Genomic DNA, 20,147 nt, shown 5'->3' on the forward strand with positions numbered 1-20,147 from the left:
ATGATAAAGTACAAAGCAGAAGGAGATGGAGCCTCTCCACTCTTGCCCAGAGCACTGTGGCTTCCACTCTTGCCCAGAGCACTGTGGCTTCCACACTTAATGTCCCAGAGACCTCAGCCTCACCTGGATATTTAGAGGGCTCCCTGGATGAGGGAGCGGCAGTGGCCCAGCTCAGTGGGGAGGTGCTACTGGTGTGAGTGAGTAGAGGCCAGGAATGCTGCTAAACATCCTACAGTGCTCGCCTGGATCAGCCCACAACAACAAAGAAAATGTTGACCCAAAATGTAAACAGCCACAAGGTTGGAAACCTACCATAAATCCATTCAGAAACATTTTTAGAAATTTCTCCCAAGTGTCAGGGGTAACTGTATGCAAGGGAAATCTCTTCATAGTTTTCTAGAAAGGACATGGGAGACCATAAGACAAGCTCTTAGTTAGATTCCCAGCCTTCCTGGGACTCAGCTGTGTGTTATGACTCTTGAAACTTTGAAAAATTATTTCTTAATTCAACTCTAGCCAAGCCATCATCTCTTTTCTTTCCCCCTTTCCAATTTTTTATGACACTAATTTCCTCACCACCCTCCTTTCTGAAATCCAGTTGTCAGGTGTTGGTTGCTGTTTGTCTAAGCTATTTGCTACCTGGTGAACACATGATGCCAAATTCAGTTGGGTATTTCTAAAACAGAGAGGATCTTTTATTTTTTGTCTGGCTATTGATTGTGAAAAATTATAAACATCTTTTACTATTGTGATTATGTAACTATTACTCACTTAATATCATTGTATCATGATTGATTAACAGAAAAATTATAGAACTCTGTATCACCAAAACTAAGATCTAATAGAAGAACCTATAATCATTTTTTAAAATTCAGATGCATATCAGAATTATCTTGAAATTTTTTGAAAAATACAAATGATCAGGTATTGTTTCTAATCTCCAGAGCTCCAGATATGTTTCTAATGAGAAGTCACGTTTAAAAACAACTGGACTATATGATGATCTTTTCCTTTTATCTTGTTTGTTTCACTTTTTCTATTTCATATTTGGTGCTCCCATTTCATTTAGTTTATGTTCTCCAGTTTCTCCATCTCTTTATTTTTTTGATGTTCTCTCTCAAGTCTTTATCAAGTATAGTAGAAAAGCTTTTGTATACATATATATAATATGCATATATATTTTGGAAAACTTATGAATTTTTGTCTAAATAAAAAATTTATGACATTTTGAGTCCACTTGTTTGACTTAATATGAATAGAATGCTAGATTTCTAATTAAAAACTAGATATGAAACAAGCAACAAAGGTTTACTGTAGCGCGTAGGGAACCATAGTCAATATCTTGTAATAACCTATGATGGAAAATAATTTCAAAATTAATATATGGGTATTTGTATAATTGAATCACCTTGCTGGGCATCTGAAACATTGTAAGTCAACTATACTTCAGTAAAATTTATATATTAAAAAAAAAAAACAGAGAGGAGCTGAACTACTCTAGGTAACTGTTATCATCTAATTTCCCCTCCTTCAACAGTACTTCCTGCCTTGACCAGGGAGCCCATTCCTGTCTTGTTGCTCCTCCACAGGTCTTGGGCCCACCTCCTCCTCCATCTCAGCTTGTTTCATATGATACACTTCTGAAACAGTCTTGCTTTCATTTAATACCAGACAACTTTAACACAAGGCAGATTAGTCCAAGTGTGACAACACAGTAACACTCAAAAGATAATGTGAGAGTTGGTGGGAAGAGATGAATGCCAACTAGTGCACCCTTAGCCTACTAGAGAATAAAAAAAAAAAAAAAACTGTGTTGGAGAACTGCAATAACTATTTAATACTATCACAATTTGTTTTAGTATATTATCCTTCCAAATAGTCCCCTAATGGCCTGAAAATTTTGAAACACTTCCAAAGCATTAAGAGTTTTCTGTATTCAGTCACTGGGCAGTCTGGACTTCAGGCCTCAGTTTGGCCAGAAGCCAGAGAGTACCAACTGAGAGCGACTTAAATTTGCAAACTCTGTATTAACCCAAACAGCTTAGCCTCAGAGGTCAAGATGTGGGTTCTGTCAACACCATAAATTTGGATCTCTTGTGCACACTTAGCAAAAGTACTGCACGTATATGGGAAATTTTTCATATGTCCCTTCTTGTCACACATTTTTTGGTTTCTTGTGTTTTTCTAGATCCATTTTCAGTTTAACAAGGTGATGCCATCACCTTCTCTCAGCAAGATAGGTGTTGAGAATTATAAATGTCTCCCACTTGTAAAGAAGTGATGTAGCAAACACCCTGTCTGTATAATGTCAGAACAGTGGAGCAATCTTTCTAAATATTAATCTGTGTTTCAACCTCATTCTGTGCCCACCAAACTCTTTTAATTTTATCCTGAGGAATTCTTTCCTCCCTGTAACTGAACAGATGTGAATCATCCATTGGGAAAACACAAACAACGATCAGAATTAATATGAGAGACAGAAAGAGTCCAGGATTCATTTTTTACTCATAAGGACTATAGAAAATTCATAGATGATAAAGGAGATAAGGGGAGTGGGCAGGGCATCAAAAACAGGGAAGATAAAATGAAGAAACTTGAATTCTTAGGGAAATAATCTTCTGGAGCATAGCAGGGAGCCAAGTGGAAGTGTACTCAGTCCTGAATGGACCCTCTTACACCTGTGCATGCAGGGCCCCCAGTCTGTCCCTGGTGAGGGTCCACATGGAAGTGAAGACTGTCTGGGCCTTTAGAAACCCTGTCCAGGTTTTCACCTTCCAGAGTAGAGATCACAGGGGTGATGGCAACTTGAAGGGGAGATTTGCTATAAGGAAGTAATTTGAAGACTGACCTGAGACCAAGAGGAAGCACACATTCTTTTTTTTAGTATTATACTCCATTTATAGTTCTTATAAAATGCTGGCTATATTTTCAGTTGTGAAGTATATTCTTGTAACTTATTTTATACATAAGAGTTTGTACCTCTTACTCTCCCATTCCTGTATTGCCCCTCCCCCTTCCTTCCCCCTAATGGTAAACACTAGTTTGTTCTCTATATCTACAAGTCTGTTTCTTTTATATTAGATTAACGAGTTTGCTATATTTTTTAGATTCCACAGATAAGTGATATCATACAGTATTTGTATTCCTCTGTCTGACTTATTTAATTAAAAATAGCCTCAAGGACATCCATTTTCCTGCAAATGGCAAATTTTCATTTTTCGTGGCTGAGTTCAGTTCAGTCACTCAATCATGTCCAGCTCTTTGCAACCCCATGGACTGCAGCAGGCCAGGCTTCCCTGTCCATCACCAACTCCCGGAGCTTGCTCAAACTCATGTCTATTGAGTAGGTGATCCAACCATCTCATCCTCTGTCATTCCCTTCTCCTCCCACCTTCAGTCTTTCCCAGCATCAAGGTCTTTTCCAATGAGTCAGTTCTTCACATCAGGTAGTCAAAGTATTGAAGTTTCAGCTTCAGCATCAGTTCTTCCAGTGAATGTTCAGGACTGATTTCCTTTAGGATTGACTGGTTGGATCTCCTTGCAGTCCAAGAGACTCTCAAGAGTCTTCTCCAATACCACAGTTCAAAAGCATCAGTTCTTCTGTGCTCAGCTTTCTTTATAGTCTAACTCTTGCATCCATACATGACTACTGGAAAAACCATAGCTTTGACTAGATGGACCTTTGTTGGCAAAGTAATGTCTCTGCTTTTTAATATGCTGTCTAAGTTGGTCATAGCTTTTCTTCCAAGGAGCAAGCGTCTTTTAATTTCATGGCTGAGTAGTATTTCATTATTTATATTTTCATTATTTATATACCTATATATATATTCCAATCTTCTTTATCCATTCATCTGCCAATGGATGCTTAGGTTGCTTCTATATCTTGGCAAATGTAAATAATGCTACTATTGAACTGGGGTGCGTGTATCTTTTCAAATTAGTATTTTTGTTTATTTTTCAGATATATACCTAGGAGTGCAGGAGGAGAAGGGGATGACAGAGGATAAGATGGTTGGGTGGCATCACTGACTTGATGGACAACTTTTATGAATTTGAGCAAACCCTGGAAGCCTAGCATGCTGTAGTCCATGGGATCGCAAAGAGTTGGACACCACTGAGCAACTGAACTGAACTGAAATTACTGAGTCATATGGTAGTCCTAGTTTTAGGTTTTTAAGAAACCTTTATACTGTTTCCCACAGTTTCTGCATCAATTTACTTTCCCACCAACAAGATAGTAGTGTTTACTTTTCCTCCTATCCCCACCAACATATGTTATTTCTGTTCTTTTTGATGGTAGTCACTCTGACCAGTGTGAAGTGATATCTCACTGTGATTTTGATTTGCATTTCCATGATGATTAGCAAATGTGAACATGTTTTCATGTGCCTGATGGCCATCTGTATTTCCTCTTTGGAAAAATGTCTATTTAGGTTTTTGGCCCATTTTTTAAATCAGATTGTCTGTTAGGTTTTTTTTTTGTTTTTTGTTTTTTTTGATGTTGAGTTGTATGAGTTATTTATGTATGTTTGATATTAAGCCCTTATCTATCATCTCATTTGAAAATATTTTCTTACATTGAGTGGGTTGTCTTTTCATTTTGTCAGCAGTTTCCTTTGATGTGCAAAAGCTTTTAAGTTTAATTAGGTCCCATTTGTTTATTTTTATTTTTATTGCCTTTACTGAGGCTTCCCTGGTGGCTCAATTGGTAAAGAATCTGCCTGCAATGTAGGAGACCTGGGTTTGATCCCTGGGTTGGGAAGATCTCCTGGAGAAGGAAATGGCAACCCACTCCAGTATTTTTGCCTGGAGAAGCCCATGGACAGAGGAGTCTGGCAGGCTATGGTCCATGGGGTTGCAAAGAGTCAGACACAATTGAGCAGATAGCAGTTTCACTTTCACTTTTGCTTTAGGAGAGGGATCCCAAAAATATTGCTACAATTAACATTAAAGAGTATTCTACCTATGTTTTCCTCTAGTAGTTTTATGATTTTCAGTCTCAACATTTAGGTCCTTAATCAATTTTGAGTTAAATTTTTTGTATGGTGTTAGAGAATGTTTTAGAACATTTCTTTTCTTTTACTTGTAGTTGTCCGGTTTTCCTAGCACCACTTATTGAAAAGACTGTCTTTTCTTCATTGTATATTCTTGTCTCCTTTGTTGTAGATTAACTGAACATAAATTCACAGGTTTATTTCTCAGCTTTCTATTCTGTTCTGTTGATCTATGTGTCTTTTTTTGTGTGCCAATACCATACTGTTTTCATTACTGTAGATTTGTTTTATAGTCTGAATTCAGGGAGTGTGATTCCTTCAGCTCTGTTCTTTCTCCAAATTGTTTCAGTCATTTGAGGTCTTTTGTGTTTCTGCACAAATTTTAAAATTACTTGTTCTAGTTCCATTGATATTTTGATAAGAAGTGTACTGAATCTGCAGATTGCTTTGGTAGTATGGTCCATTTTAACAATATCAATTCTTCCAATCCAAGAACATGATGTATCTTTTCATCTATTTGTGTTGATCTTCATTTCTTTCATTAGTGTCTCATAGTTTTCCAGGTATAGGTCTTTTATCTCCTTAGATATATTCTTTTTGATGAGATGGTAAGTGGAATTGTTTCTTTAATTTCTCTTTCTGGGAGCTCATTGTTAGCGTGTAGAAATGCAACAGATTTTTGTATATTAATTTTGTATCCTGCAACTTCACTGAATTTGCTGATGAGCTAGTAGTTTTCTGGAGCTGTCTTTAGAATTTTCTATGTATAGTTTCATGCCATCTGCAAACAATTTGGATTCCTTTTATTTCTTTTTCTTTTCTGATTGCTGTGACTAGGAGTTCCAATACTATGTTGAATAAAAGTAGCAAAAAGTGGGCATTCTTGTCTTGTTCCTGATCTCGGAGGAAATGTTTCCAGTTTTTCATCATTGAGTATGTTAGCTGTGGGTTTGTCATATATGACGTTTATTATGTTGAGGTATGCTCCCTTGGTCCCCCCTTTTTGGAGAATTTTTATCAGAAATGGATGTCAGATTTTGTTAAAAACTTTTCTACATCTATTGAGATGATCATATGGTTTTTATTCTTCAGTTTGTTAATGTGGAGCATCACACTGATTGATTTGCTGATATTCACATTAAGAAAATCACAAAAGGTTACATGTTTAATGTTGGCTGTTCAGGGGAGAGTGATAGCTTATTATTAACTTTTTTTCTTAATGATTTTCTCCTCTCTTTTCCCTCCTTTTTCTCCTGTCCTCTTCTTTTTTCTCTTCTCTTCCCTTCACCTTCTCTTAACATGGTGCAAGAAAGGAGAGGAAGGAGACTTCTGTGGCTTTCTTCTGAGTTGTTCACTTGACAGTCAGTTGTTTCTGTCCTTCATCATGCTACCTCCAACCCCATGGCTGGTCAGTTCCCAGGATGCCTCAGCACAGACAACAATGAAGGGTTGGATGAGAGGCAAGACACACCCACCTTCACTGTTCTGGCCCTCTTTTCTGCACCAGTATCATACAGAAGGCATTACTGAAGAATCAAAATAACAAGGGAATTACAGAACAAGGGAGGAAATTATCTGTATCCTGAGAAGTGAAAGTGAAAGTCACTCAGTTGTATCTGACTCTGCGACCCTGTGGATTATACAGTCCATGGAATTCTCCAGGCCAGAATACTGGAGTGGGTAGCTTTTCCCTTCTCCAGAGGTAGCCTTTCCCTTCTCCAGAGGATCTTCCCAACCCAGGGATCAAACCCAGGTCTCCCTCATTGCAGGCAGATTCTTTACAGGCTGAGCCACAAGGGAAGCCCAAGAATACTGGAGTGTGTAGCATATCCCTTCTCCAGCAGATCTTCCAGACCCAGGAATCAAACCCAGGGTCAAACCAACTGAGCTATCAGGGAAGCCTAATTAAGGTTTTTCTATTGGTCCTATCCACAAAGAGCCTCCATGGATATTCTAGCTTCCTAACTTTGCTATTATGTACCTTTTAACAAAAGTACCTTCTTCTAATCTTCATGTGAATTTCCATCAACATTATAAAAAGAACCTCACCCACTACCCAAAGCAACTACTTTTTCCAGTGTCCTCACAGTGCTTCATTTTGTCAATGCTCACATATTTATCAATATATTAGCATAAGCTAGGAGAATTCCTACTTCTACTTCTGTTTTATTGACTATGCCAAAGCCTTTGACTGTGTGAATCACAACAAACTGTGGAAAATTCTTCAAGACATGGGAATACCAGACCACCTTACCTGTCTCCTGGGAAATTTGTATGCAGGTCAAGAAGCAACAGTTAGAACTGGCTATGGAACAATAAACTGGTTCCAAATCAGGAAAGGAGTACATCAAGGCTGTATATTGTCACCTTGCTTATTTAACTTATATACAGAGTACATCATGTGAAATGCTAGGCTGGATGAAGCACAAGTTGGAATCAAGATTGCCGGGAGAAATATCAGTAACCTCAGATATGCAGATGACACCACCCTTGTGGCAGAAGGTGATGAGGAACTAAAGAGCTTCTTGATGAAAGTGAAAGAGGAGAGTGAAAAAGTTGGCTTAAAAACATTGGCTGGCATCACTGACTCAATGGACATGAGTTTGAGTAGGCTCCGGGAGTTGGTGATGGACAGGGAAGCCTGGCACGCTGTAGTCCATGGAGTTGCAAAGAGTCGGACACAACTGAGTGACTGAACCAAACTGAACTGAGGGGGATTCCAGCAGAATAGAGATCAAATGTATATTCCGTATTTGGTAAGTAGACTTACCCGAAGCCCCATGTTCTTCAAAGTCTTTCCACCAGTGTGAACTGCAGCCTTGCTTCTCTGTTCTTCTGATTGCCCAAGAAGTAATTGTTAAGTCAGTCAAACAGATGAAAACACACACATGCACACACACACATATATCTATTCTCAAAAGCAAATATTAGTTTTTAGTGACAATCAAAGATTAAACCTACCAGAAAGAACAAAACATTGTTCTACTGTGCCATGATTTATAACGTCGGTTCTGTCACTACAGAGTTTCCTCTTCGTTTTACTATTCCTAAGACTTTGATTTGCTTTGGACCCTCTCTGCATCACACATACACAGTACACATTTTCAGACCTGCCAGTGCTAAAAACAGCTTATCACTGAGAGAGACATTTCACAATTGTCTTTTCCTTAGCTGACCAAAGATGCTGCTAAAACTTTGAAATTCCTTTTTGGAGGAATATAATCACATTCTTAGGCAAGAGCCATCTTCCAGTCTGGGGAAGAAGACAGGAGCAGAAGTCATGTTTGTTCTTTCACTTACATTATCAATATCTTAGCCCATTGTAGCATTTCCTCATCCTTGCTACTGAAAGTATAAGACAAGATAAAAGGAATTTTTCTCTTCTGTATTGAAGAAACCTCTTTTAGTTGCTGGAGTTCTCCCCAACCATCTGAATTCAAAGGATTTGGGGGAGAAAATCAACCAGCTCCAGGAGAAAAATGTTTGAGATTTGAAGCCTACTAGTCTCAGCTTTGTGCTCTTTTCTCACAAAATCAAATTGAGAGACTGGTCCCTTCTTCCCATCACTAGATGGGAAGAAGATGGGCCAGACGTCCCCTCCTATCCCACTTACAACTCTTCATGACACTGTATTTCTCCTCAAGACTCATATAACTCTTTTTTCAAGGGTTTCCTATGCAAGAAAAGGTAACAGTAGCCACAGAACCTAGTGATGCCCAAAACTACAGAGAAAGTTATGTTGAAAAGAAACTTTCTTCTAGGGACAATATGAAACATTGGGAACAAAGCTAGTGGAGGTGATGGAATTCCAGTTGAGCTATTCCAAATCCTAAAAAATGATGCGGTGAAAGTGCTGCACTCAATATGCCAGCAAATTTGGAAAACTCAGCAGTGGCCACAGGACTGGAAAAGGTCAGTTTTCATTCCAATCCCAAAGAAAGGCAATGCCAAAAAATGCTCAAACTACTGCACAATTGCACTCATCTCATATGCTAGTAAAGTAATGCTCAAAATTCTCCAAGCCAGGCTTCAGCAATATGTGAACTGTGAACTTCCTGATATTCAAGCTGGTTTTAGAAAAGGCAGATGAACCAGATATCAAATTGCCAACATCCGCTGAATCATGGAAAAAGCAAGAGAGTTCCAGAAAAACATCTATTTCTGCTTTATTGCCTATGCCAAAGCCTTTGACTGTGTGGATCACAATAAACTGTGGAAAATTCTGAAAGAGATGGGAATACCAGACCACCTGATCTGCCTCTTGAGAAATCTGTATGCAGGTCAGGAAGCAACAGTTAGAACTGGACATGGAACAACAGACTGGTTCCAAAGAGGAAAAGGAGTACATCAAGGCTGTATATTGCCACCCTGCTTATTTAACTTATATGCAGAATACATCATGAGAAACACTGGACTGGAAGAAGCACAAGCTAGAATCAAGATTGCTGGGAGAAACATCAATAACCTCAGATATGCAGATGACACCACCCTTATAGCAGAAAGTGAAGAGGAACTAAAAAGTCTCCTGATGAAAGTGAAAGTGGAGAGTGAAAAAGTTGGCTTAAAGCTCAACATTCAGAAAACGAAGATTATGGTATCCGGTCCCATCACTTCATGGCAAAAAGATGGGGAAACAGTGGAAACAGTGTCAGACTTTATTTTGGGGGGCTCCAAAATCACTGCAGATGGTGACTGCAGCCATGAAATTAAAAGACGCTTACTCCTTGGAAGGAAAGTTATGACCAACCTAGATAGCATATTCAAAAACAGAGACATTACTTTGCCAACAAAGGTTCATCTAGTCAAGGCTATGGTTTTTCCAGTGGTCATGTATGGATGTGAGAGTTGGACTGTGAAGAAGGCTGAGCGCTGAAGAATTGATGCTTTTGAACTGTGGTGTTGGAGAAGACTCTTGAGAGTCCCTTGGACTGCAAGGAGATGCAACCAGTCCATTCTGAAGGAGATCAGCCCTGGGATTTCTTTGGAAGGAATGACGCTAAAGCTGAAACTCCAGTACTTTGGCCACCTCATGCGAAGAGTTGACTCATTGGAAAAGACTCTGATGCTGGGAGGGATTGGGGGCAGGAGGAAAAGGGGACAACAGAGGATGAGATGGCTGGATGGCATCATCGACTCAATGGATATGAGTTTGAGTGAACTCCGGGAGATGGTGATGGACAGGGAGGCCTGGCGTGCTGCGATTCATCGGATCACAAAAAGTCGGACACGACTGAGTGACTGAACTGAACTAAACTGAAATCAAAGAGATTTGGAGTTAAATCCCAATTACACAGGATATAACCTTAGATTAGGCTCATTTTATAATGTTTGAAAACAGGAATAATAATACATATCTCAAAAGGTGGGTCATAAGTGACTTTGCATCTGTAAAGAATTCCAATCTGTGCGCATAGCAGTGGAACAGACATCAACCCGCTTCGTAACACTTAGTTGCAAGAAATGTCATAGTTGTAAGAAATGTCACTGATTTGTCAAAATCAATAAATCAGATCACCTCTCATCAGGGGTTGAGAAATTCAATCTCAGGTTCTATTAGAAACAGCATTTGGACTGAGTTAAATCATCTATTGCCATAATAGAAAACTAATATATAATGTCTAAAATAATGAAAGTTAGCTTACAGTGCCACATCTATAAAATAGTGTACTATATGGAAACACTGGTATAAATTGCAGAATAAATAGAAGACAAGTGCTTCCATTAGGGGAAAAAAATGACATGATGGTAATCGAGTAAGTCAGGGAACTGTTTTTATTGTTATAAATTATGTGTATAAATCTGAACACCCACGTATTAGTTTGCCTATGTACAGAGGTTTCTTTATGTCTATTTTCTCAACTCAGAGTAAAAAAATCCTAATAGTTTGAAAGCCCCTAAATGTTTCTTTGTTCAAAACATTTTGCAGTTAGGCAAATATACAGAAACAAATAATGCCATGACAAAAACATTGTCCATGATTTCACTATACTAAAATATTTTCTTAAGTGTTGCCTGAAGAATATTCATACTCTTTTCTAAAGTCTATCATTAACCCAGTCTGGGTCATTAGACCAGTTGCTTCATCTCTGTGAGCCGTGTGTGTGTGTGTGTGTGTGTGTGTGTGTGTGTGTGTGCACACTTAGTGGCTCAGTCATGTACAATTCTTTGTGACCCCATGGGCTGTAGTCCATCAGGTTGCTCTGTCCATGGAATTTTCCAGGCCAGAATATTGGAGTGGATTGCCATTGCCTCCTCCAGGGGATCTTCCTGACCCAGGGATTGAACCCAAAACATCTCTTGCGTCTCCTGCATTGGCAGTCTTGACAACTGTGCCACCTGGGAAGCCCATGAGCCTGAGTATCCTTATCTATAAAGCTAAATAGTTTTCAAAGTTTCCTTCCAAAATCTGACAGTATTTCCATTTTTGTCACTGGCTATCAAAATGGAGATTTAATGACTTCTGAAGAGCTGTTCAGATTAAAAGGGCTGAGAGCTGAGAAGAGTCAGCTCAGAATAGAGTTTGTGTTTGCATCCCTTTTGCAATAGCTGTTCTTCTTGTATGCAGTTCCATGACCTTCTGTTCTCATCTTCTAGATTCCTATAATACAAAACAGACCCTATTTCAGGACCTGTTGAAGTCCTCTCCTGCGTCCTTCCCAAAGCTCAAGAAAAGAAAGAAACAACACGTACCCTGTGGGACCTGCAGAAGCTCATAGGACATAAATGGAGCTCCTAAGAGAGAAACAAGTGGTGGACATAAAGATAACACTTGAGATTGGATGTTTTCAGATTTTTTGAGAAAAACTAAGAACCGCATTTAAGGCTGAACTTCATACTCGTATTTCTTTATTGATATCATATTCAGTTCAGTTCAGTTCAGTCGCTCAGTCATGTTTGACTCTTTGTGACCCCATGGACTGCAGCAGCCTACCAGGCTCCTCTGTCCATGGGGATTCTCCAGGCAAGAAAACTGCAGTGGGCTCCAGGTGATCTTCCCAACCCTGGATCGAACCCAGGTCTCCCGCATTGCAGGTGGATTCTTTACCATCTGAGCCACCAGGGAAGCCCAAGAATACTGGAGAGGATAGCCTATCCCTTCTTCAGGGGATATTCCCAACCCAGGAATCGAACTGGGGTCTCCTCCTCTCCTCTGCAGGTGGATTCTTTACCAACTGAGCTACCAGGGAAGTCCAATATAGGTCCGTGGCTATGATTAAGTGCCTGAATTTTAATTAATGTGTATGGATTAAAAGCACAAATGTATGGGTCAAGGAGGGGGAGCAAATGAACATTTCATTATTTTCAAATTGTATCATAGTGATTAAAGCCAGAAAAGGAAAGTGAAATTCTCTTCTCCCTCTGTGTTCCACCCCTCTGTCTCTAACTGTGTGTTGGGCACTCCCCCTCCCCATTTTCTTGAACATCAGTTTTATTATCTGTAAAATGAGAAATTTCCATTTAGGCAGTGACTCTTAGATCCTCATGTATTCCTTTCATAATTTCACCAAACTGATAGATAAATCTTCTCAATCACATGGAACTGGACAACAATTTCCCCTCTCACATTCTCAATTTCCCCTCTCACATTCTCAATTTCCCCTCTCACATTGCCAGAATCATTCATGGGAACTTCTCTTACAGAGCTCAGGGCTTTTTTTCTATGATTCAAGCAGCTCATGAAGGAAAATGCTAACATTCAGATAAGATTTTACCACCTGGAAAGATGACAAGTTGAACAAAAGAAAAGTCAGCCAGTATAATTTTGTGAGAAAGACCACTATCTCTGCCAATTCAGTACTGAAATATTCAACTTTTGCTTGAAGTTGAAAGTTATGACCAACCTAGATAGCATATTCAAAAGCAGAGACATTACTTTGCCAGCAAAGGTCTGTCTAGTCAAGGTTATGGTTTTTCCTGTGGTCATGTATGGATGTGAGAGTTGGACTGTGAAGAAGGCTGAGCGCCGAAGAATTGCTGCTTTTGAACTGTGGTGTTGGAGAAGACTCTTGAGAGTCCCTTGGACTGCAAGGAGATGCAACCAGTCCATTCTGAAGGAGATCAGCCCTGGGATTTCTTTGGAGGGAATGATGCTGAAGCTGAAACTCCAGTACTTTGGACACTTCATGCAAAGAGTAGACTCCTTGGAAAAGACTCTGAAGCTGGGAGGGACTGGGGGCAGGAGGAGAAGGGGACGACAGAGGATGAGATGGCTGGATGGCATCACTGACTCGATGGACATGAGTCTGAGTGAACTCCGGGAGTTGGTGATGGACAGGGAGGCCTGGCGTGCTGCGACTCGTGGGGTTGCAAAGAGTCAGACACTACTGAGGGACTGAACTGAACTGAACTGAATAATCTCTATGCACCCTTATCATGTGTAAGAATTTCTGTGGGAGAAGCTCACTTAAACCCAGTGCATATTCTTCCGCGGCTTTGTTCAGCAACTGTTTCAGGCTCTCAGGAAGTATAGGAGAGCCCTGAGTTCTGTCCCCCATCTCATTATTGTATGTTCCTCACCTGTGTTTTTCAAAAGTACACGTAGGAGGCAAAATCTCAGGCCCAAAATGCAGGGGTAGAAGAAATACGATTTGTTATATTTTTCTCTATGTGTTAATCATTCAGTCATATCCAACTCTTTGTGATTCCTTGGTCTGTCCGTGGAAATCTCCAGGCAAAAATATTGGAGTAGGTTGCCATTCTCTAAGTTTAATTTCTACTCTGAGTTCCCACGGGGCTGTATGATGGAAGTGTAATCAAATTCATTTCACAGTTAGTTCTGACCCTACCCCTGTGGATGCAGATACAGCCTGAAAGGATGTGAGAATGATGGAACATGTTGCATGGCTGGACCAGATGTGGTCTATCTGCACTGGCATATGTTGAGCTGAGATATTGCAGCCACTCTGTCTCTCACTTCCAGCTTCTGGTCCACCCCAGGTCTGAATGCCCCTCAGCTGAATCCTGGGGCCTTTGAATTCCACAACTGGTTTGTGTCTGCTCCCACTCTTTCCAGGGAGTCTGAACTACCTGCCTCTGGCCCTTCTTATCTAGATGTGCCAGACAGCCATTTCTACTCTGTAACTCTCTCAGTTTAAGAAAACGTATCCACAGCTTGAAAATAAGACAAAAATGTGGTTGGGAGTTCTTTAATTGTGGTGTATCATCGAACAAACTTTAAGGGATTATCTGAGGTTCTATGGCAACATTTCTCAACTGTTTTTTTTTTTTTTTTTCCTCATTTCCCCCCAAGGAGAAAACTCTAATTATATTCTGATTTAATTTTAGTTAATTAACTTGAGCTACATAATTTAATTAATAATCAATTGGTTTCATTAATTGCTCTGATTTACCCCTAAGAAAAAGGAAATAAATTACATCTTGCTTAACTTTAAAAGTCATTGCTACCTGACTTTTTGGAGGTCATTCACAGATTTTTGAAGAGACTCCAGGTAGGATACTTGACAGAGGGATGAATCTTGGGAGACTCAGAGCTGTCCCCATCTGATGCAGTAAGTCAGCATGTCAGTTCCTCTGGTAACTCTTTTTCTAACCTATGTTAGCCGAACACTGGAGGCAACGGAGAAGGCAATGGCAAGCCACTCCAGTACTCTTGCCTAGAAAATCCCATGGATGGAGGAGCCTGGTAGGCTGCAGACCATGGGGTCGCAAAGAGTCGGACAGGACAGAGCGACTTCACTTTCACTTTTCACTTTCACACAATGGAGAAGGCAATGGCAACCCACTCCAGTGTTCTTGCCTGGAGAATCCCAGGGACGGCAGGGCCTGGTGGGCTGCCGTCTATGGGGTCGCACAGAGTCGAACACGACTGAAGCGACTTAGCAGCAGTAGCAGCAGGAGGCAGAGAATACACTACACTTTTTCTCTCAATTTTTGCTCAGTTGCCTCTTTGAGTTTATTCACCAGAAATGGGTGAACAACGGAAAGGATTGTTTGTCAAACATTTCTACTCTTTTCTTTATCAACCAGAAAACAAACTTTAGGGAGCCATTTGTGACTCTTCAAAACTTATCTTTGTTAAGAATCACATCATTTCCTCTATTCTATGCCTTTTCTCTTTCTACCACCTCCCTAAAATAGCTTCAGCTCAACTTCAACCTTTTCCACAGAAATTACCCTCATAAAAATATCTGGGATTACTTACACCCCAATGAGGCTCCAATTCAGCGTGTTACCTTCTCCAACATTTTTAAGTCCTGACTCTAACTATGGAAGCTTTTACAACCAGTGTAGAGTACTCCAAGCCTCAGTGATTGGGTGAGGATATTAAGGTGGGAGATGGTGGACAGAAGAGAGCTGATTCTATGGCTCCACAATAATATGGTCAACAGAAGTAATGGGGCAAAGAAGCTGACAAGTGATCTCAGATCCCCCAAGAGATGTGCTAATTTTGCCAAGTTACTTTGCTTTGCCAGCACTTTCAAGTCTCATTCACAGTTCTAACAGAAATACAAATTCTGTCAATTGCTCTGGTATTATGAAGGAAAAGCATTACAAATATAAAGGGGGTGGTAGGCTCTTTTGGTGTGTGTTTATTAATGAGTTCTTACATTGCTCTTAATATGTGTGACTGTCTCTCTCCCTCTGCCATGAGCAGGGAAATGCTACAGATCCTCATAAACATACAAATAAAGTATCAAAATTAAATGGGTTTATAAAAAGATAATTTTATTTTTATTTTTTTTTAATTTTATTTTATTTTTTAAATTTACAATGTTGTATTGGTTTTGCCATATATCAAAATGAATCTGCCACAGGTATACATGTGTTCCCCATCCTGAACCCTCCTCCAACCTCCCTTCCATTACCATCCCTCTGAGTCGTCCCAGTGCACCAGCCCCAAGCATCAAGTATCATGCATTGAACCTGGACTGGCGACTCGTTTCATATATGATATTGTATATGTTTCAATGCTATTCTCCCAAATCATCCCACCCTCTCCCTCTCCCACAGAGTCCAAAAGACTGTTCTATACATCAGTGTCTCTTTTGCTGTCTCGTATACAGGGTTATTGTTACCATCTTTCTAAATTCCATATATATGCGTTAGTATACTGTATTGGTGTTTTTCTTTCTGGCTTACTTCACTCTGTATAATAGGCTCCAGTTTCATCCACCTCATTAGAACTGACTCAAATGCATTCTTCTTATTGGCTAAGTAGTACTCCATTGTGTATATGTACCACAGCTTTCTTATCCATTCATCTGATGATGGATATCTAGGTTGCTTCCATGTTCTGGCTATTATAAACAGTGCTGCAATGATCATTGGGGTACACATGTCTCTTTCCCTTCTGGTTTCCTCAGTGTGTATGCCCAACAGTGGGATTGCTGGATCATAAGGCAGTTCTATTTCCAGTTTTTTAAAGAATCTCCACACTGTTCTCCATAGTGGCTGTACTAGTTTGCATTCCCACCAACAGTGTAAGAGGGTTCCCTTTTCTCCACACCCTCTCCAGCATTTATTGCTTGTAGACTTTTGGATCGCAGCCATTCTGACTGGCGTGAAATGGTACCTCATAGTGGTTTTGATTTGCATTTCTCTGATAATGAGTGATGTTGAGCATCTTTTCATGTGTTTGTTAGCTATCTGTATGTCTTCTTTGGAGAAATGTCTATTCAGTTCTTTGGCCCATTTTTTGATTGAGTCATTTATTTTTCTGGAATTGAGCTGTAGGAGTTGCTTGTATATTTTTGAGATTAGTTGTTTGTCAGTTGCTTCATTTGCTATTATTTTCTCCCATTCTGAAGGCTGTCTTTTCACCTTGCTTATAGTTTCCTTTGTTGTGCAGAAGCTTTTAAGGTTAATTAGGTCCCATTTGTTTATTTTTGCTTTTATTTCCAATATTCTGGGAGGTGGGTCATAGAGGAGCCTGCTGTGATGTATGTCAGAGAGTGTTTTGCCTATGTTGTCCTCTAGGAGTTTTATAGTTTCTGGTCTTAACGTTTAGATCTTTGATCCATGTTGAGTTTATTTTTGTGTATGGTGTTAGAAAGTGTTCTAGTTTCATTCTTTTGCAAGTGGTTGACCAGTTTTCCCAGCACCACTTGTTGAAGAGATTGTCTTTAATCCATTGTATATTCCTGCCTCCTTTGTCAAAGATAAGGTGTCCATATGTGCATGGATTTATCTCTGGGCTTTCTATTTTGTTCCATTGATCTGTATTTCTGTCTTTGTGCCAGTACCATACTGTCTTGATGACTGCAGCTTTGTAGTAGAGCCTGAAGTCAGGCAGGTTGATTCCTCCAGTTCCATTTTTCTTTCTCAAGATTGCTTTGGCTATTCGAGGTTTTTTGTATTTCCATACAAACTGTGAAATTATTTGTTCTAGCTCTGTGAAGAATACTGTCGGTAGCTTGATAGGGATTGCATTGAATCTATAAATTGCTTTGGGTAGTATACTCATTTTCACTATATTGATTCTTCCAATCCATGAACATGGTATATTTCTCCATCTATTAGTGTCCTCTTTGATTTCTTTCACCAGTGTTTTATAGTTTTCTATATATAGGTCTTTAGTTTCTTTAGGTAGATATATTCCTAAGTATTTTATTCTTTTCGTTGCAAAGGTGAATGGAATTGTTTCCTTAATTTCTCTTTCTGTTTTCTCATTATTAGTGTATAGGAATGCAATGGATTTCTGTGTGTTGATTTTATATCCTGCAACTTTACTATAATCATTGATTAGTTCTAGTAATTTTCTGGTGGAGTCTTTAGGGTTTTCTATATAGAGGATTATGTCATCTGCAAACAGTAAGAGTTTTACTTCTTCTTTTCCAATTTGGATTCCTTTTATTTCTTTTTCTGCTCTGATTGCTGTGGCCAAAACTTCCAAAACTATGTTGAATAGTAATGGTGAAAGTGGGCACCCTTGTCTTGTTTCTGACTTTAGAGGAAATGCTTTCAATTTTTCACCATTGAGGATAATGTTTGCTGTGGGTTTGTCATATATAGCTTTTATTATGTCGAGGTATGTTCCTTCTATTCCTGCTTTCTCGAGAGTTTTTATCATAAATGGATGTTGAATTTTGTCAAAGGATTTCTCTGCATCTATTGAGATAATCATATGGTTTTTATTTTTCAATTTGTTAATGTGGTGTATTACATTGATTGATTTGTGGATATTGAAGAATCCTTGCATTCCTGGGATAAAGCCCACTTGGTCATGGTGTATAATCTTTTTAATGTGTTGTTGGATTCTGATTGCTAGAATTTTGTTAAGGATTTTTGCATCTATGTTCATCAGTGATATTGGCCTGTAGTTTTCTTTTGTTGTGGCATCTTTGTCAGGTTTTGGTATTAGGGTGATGGTGGCCTCATAGAATGAGTTTGGAAGTTTACCTTCCTCTGTAATTTTCTGGAAGAGTTTGAGTAGGATAGGTGTTAGCTCTTCTCTAAATTTTTGGTAGAATTCAGCTGTGAAGCCATCTGGACCTAGGCTTTTGTTTGCTGGAAGATTTTTGATTACAGTTTCAATTTCCGTGCTTGTGATGGGTCTGTTAAGATTTTCTATTCCTTCCTGGTCCAGTTTTGGAAAGTTGTACTTTTCTAAGAATTTGTCCATTTCTTCCACGTTGTCCATTTTATTGGCATATAATTGTTGATAGTAGTCTCTTATGATCCTTTGTATTTCTGTGTTGTCTGTTGTGATCTCTCCATTTTCATTTCTAATTTTATTGATTTGATTTTTCTCCCTTTGCTTCTTGATGAGTCTGGCTAAGAATTCAGCACCACCAAACCAGCTCTCCAACAAATACTAAAGGATATTCTCTAGACAGGAAACACAAAAATGGTGTATAAATTCAAACCCAAAACAATAAAGTAAATAGTAATGGGATCATACTTATCAATAATTACTTTAAATGTAAATGGGTTGAATGCCCCAACCAAAAGACAAAGACTGGCTGAATGGATACAAAAACAAGACCCCTACATATGTTGTCTACAAGAGACCCACCTCAAAACAGGGGACACATACAGACTGAAAGTGAAGGGCTGGAAAAAGATTTTCCATGCATATAGAGACCAAAAGAAAGCAGGAGTAGCAATACTCATATCAGATAAAATAGACTTTAAAACAAAGGCTGTGAAAAGAGAAAAAGAAGGTCACTACATAATGATCAAAGGATCAATCCAAGAAGAAGATATAACAATTATAAATATAGACAAATGCTAATAAGTATGAAAGGAGAAATTAACAATAACACAATAATAGTGGGAGACTTTAATACCCCACTCACACCTATGGATAGATCAACTAAACAGAAAATTAACAAGGAAACACAAACTTTAGATGATACAATAGACCAGTTAGACCTAATTGATATCTATAGGACATTTCATCCCAAAACAATGAATTTCACCTTTTTCTCAAGCACACACGGAACCTTCTCCAGGATAGATCACATCCTGGGCCATAAATCTAGCCTTGGTAAATTCAAAAAAAAATTGAAATCACTCCAAGCATCTTTTCTGACCACAATGCAGTAAGATTAGATCTCAATTACAGGAGAAAACCTATTAAAAATTCCAACATATGGAGGCTGAACAACACGCTGCTGAATAACCAACAAATCACAGAAGAAATCAAAAAAGAAATCAAAATTTGCATAGAAACGAATGAAAATGAAAACACAACAACCCAAAACCTGGGACACTGTAAAAGCAGTCCTAAGGGGAAGATTCATAGCAATACAGGCATACCTCAAGAAACAAGTCAAAAGTCAAATAAATAACCGAACTCTACACCTAAAGCAAAAAAAGAAAGAAAAGGAAGAGATGAAGAACCCCCGGTTAGTTGAAGGAAAGAAATCTTAAAAATTAGGGCAGAAATAAATGCAAAAGAAACAAAAGAGACCATAGCAAAAATCAACAAAGCCAAAAGCTGGTTCTTTGAAAGGATAAATAAAATTGATAATTTTATTTTTTAAATAAAAAGAAAGTGATTCCTGGATCCAACCGTGACAGAATTATAGGTATCAGACTTACCCTCTCAGGGTAACAACATGGAGAAATGCTTTGGACTCTAAATGTCAGAGCTTCAAAGATGTGAAATGCATGAGGTAAATTCCTCATTCTCTGTAGCTTTTGATTTGGAAACAGTTTCCAAATTATCTCACAAAGACAAGACCAAAT

The sequence above is a fragment of the Bos indicus genome, chromosome 8 (assembly GCF_029378745.1).
Source record: "Bos indicus isolate NIAB-ARS_2022 breed Sahiwal x Tharparkar chromosome 8, NIAB-ARS_B.indTharparkar_mat_pri_1.0, whole genome shotgun sequence".
NCBI classification, from domain to species: domain Eukaryota; kingdom Metazoa; phylum Chordata; class Mammalia; order Artiodactyla; family Bovidae; genus Bos; species Bos indicus.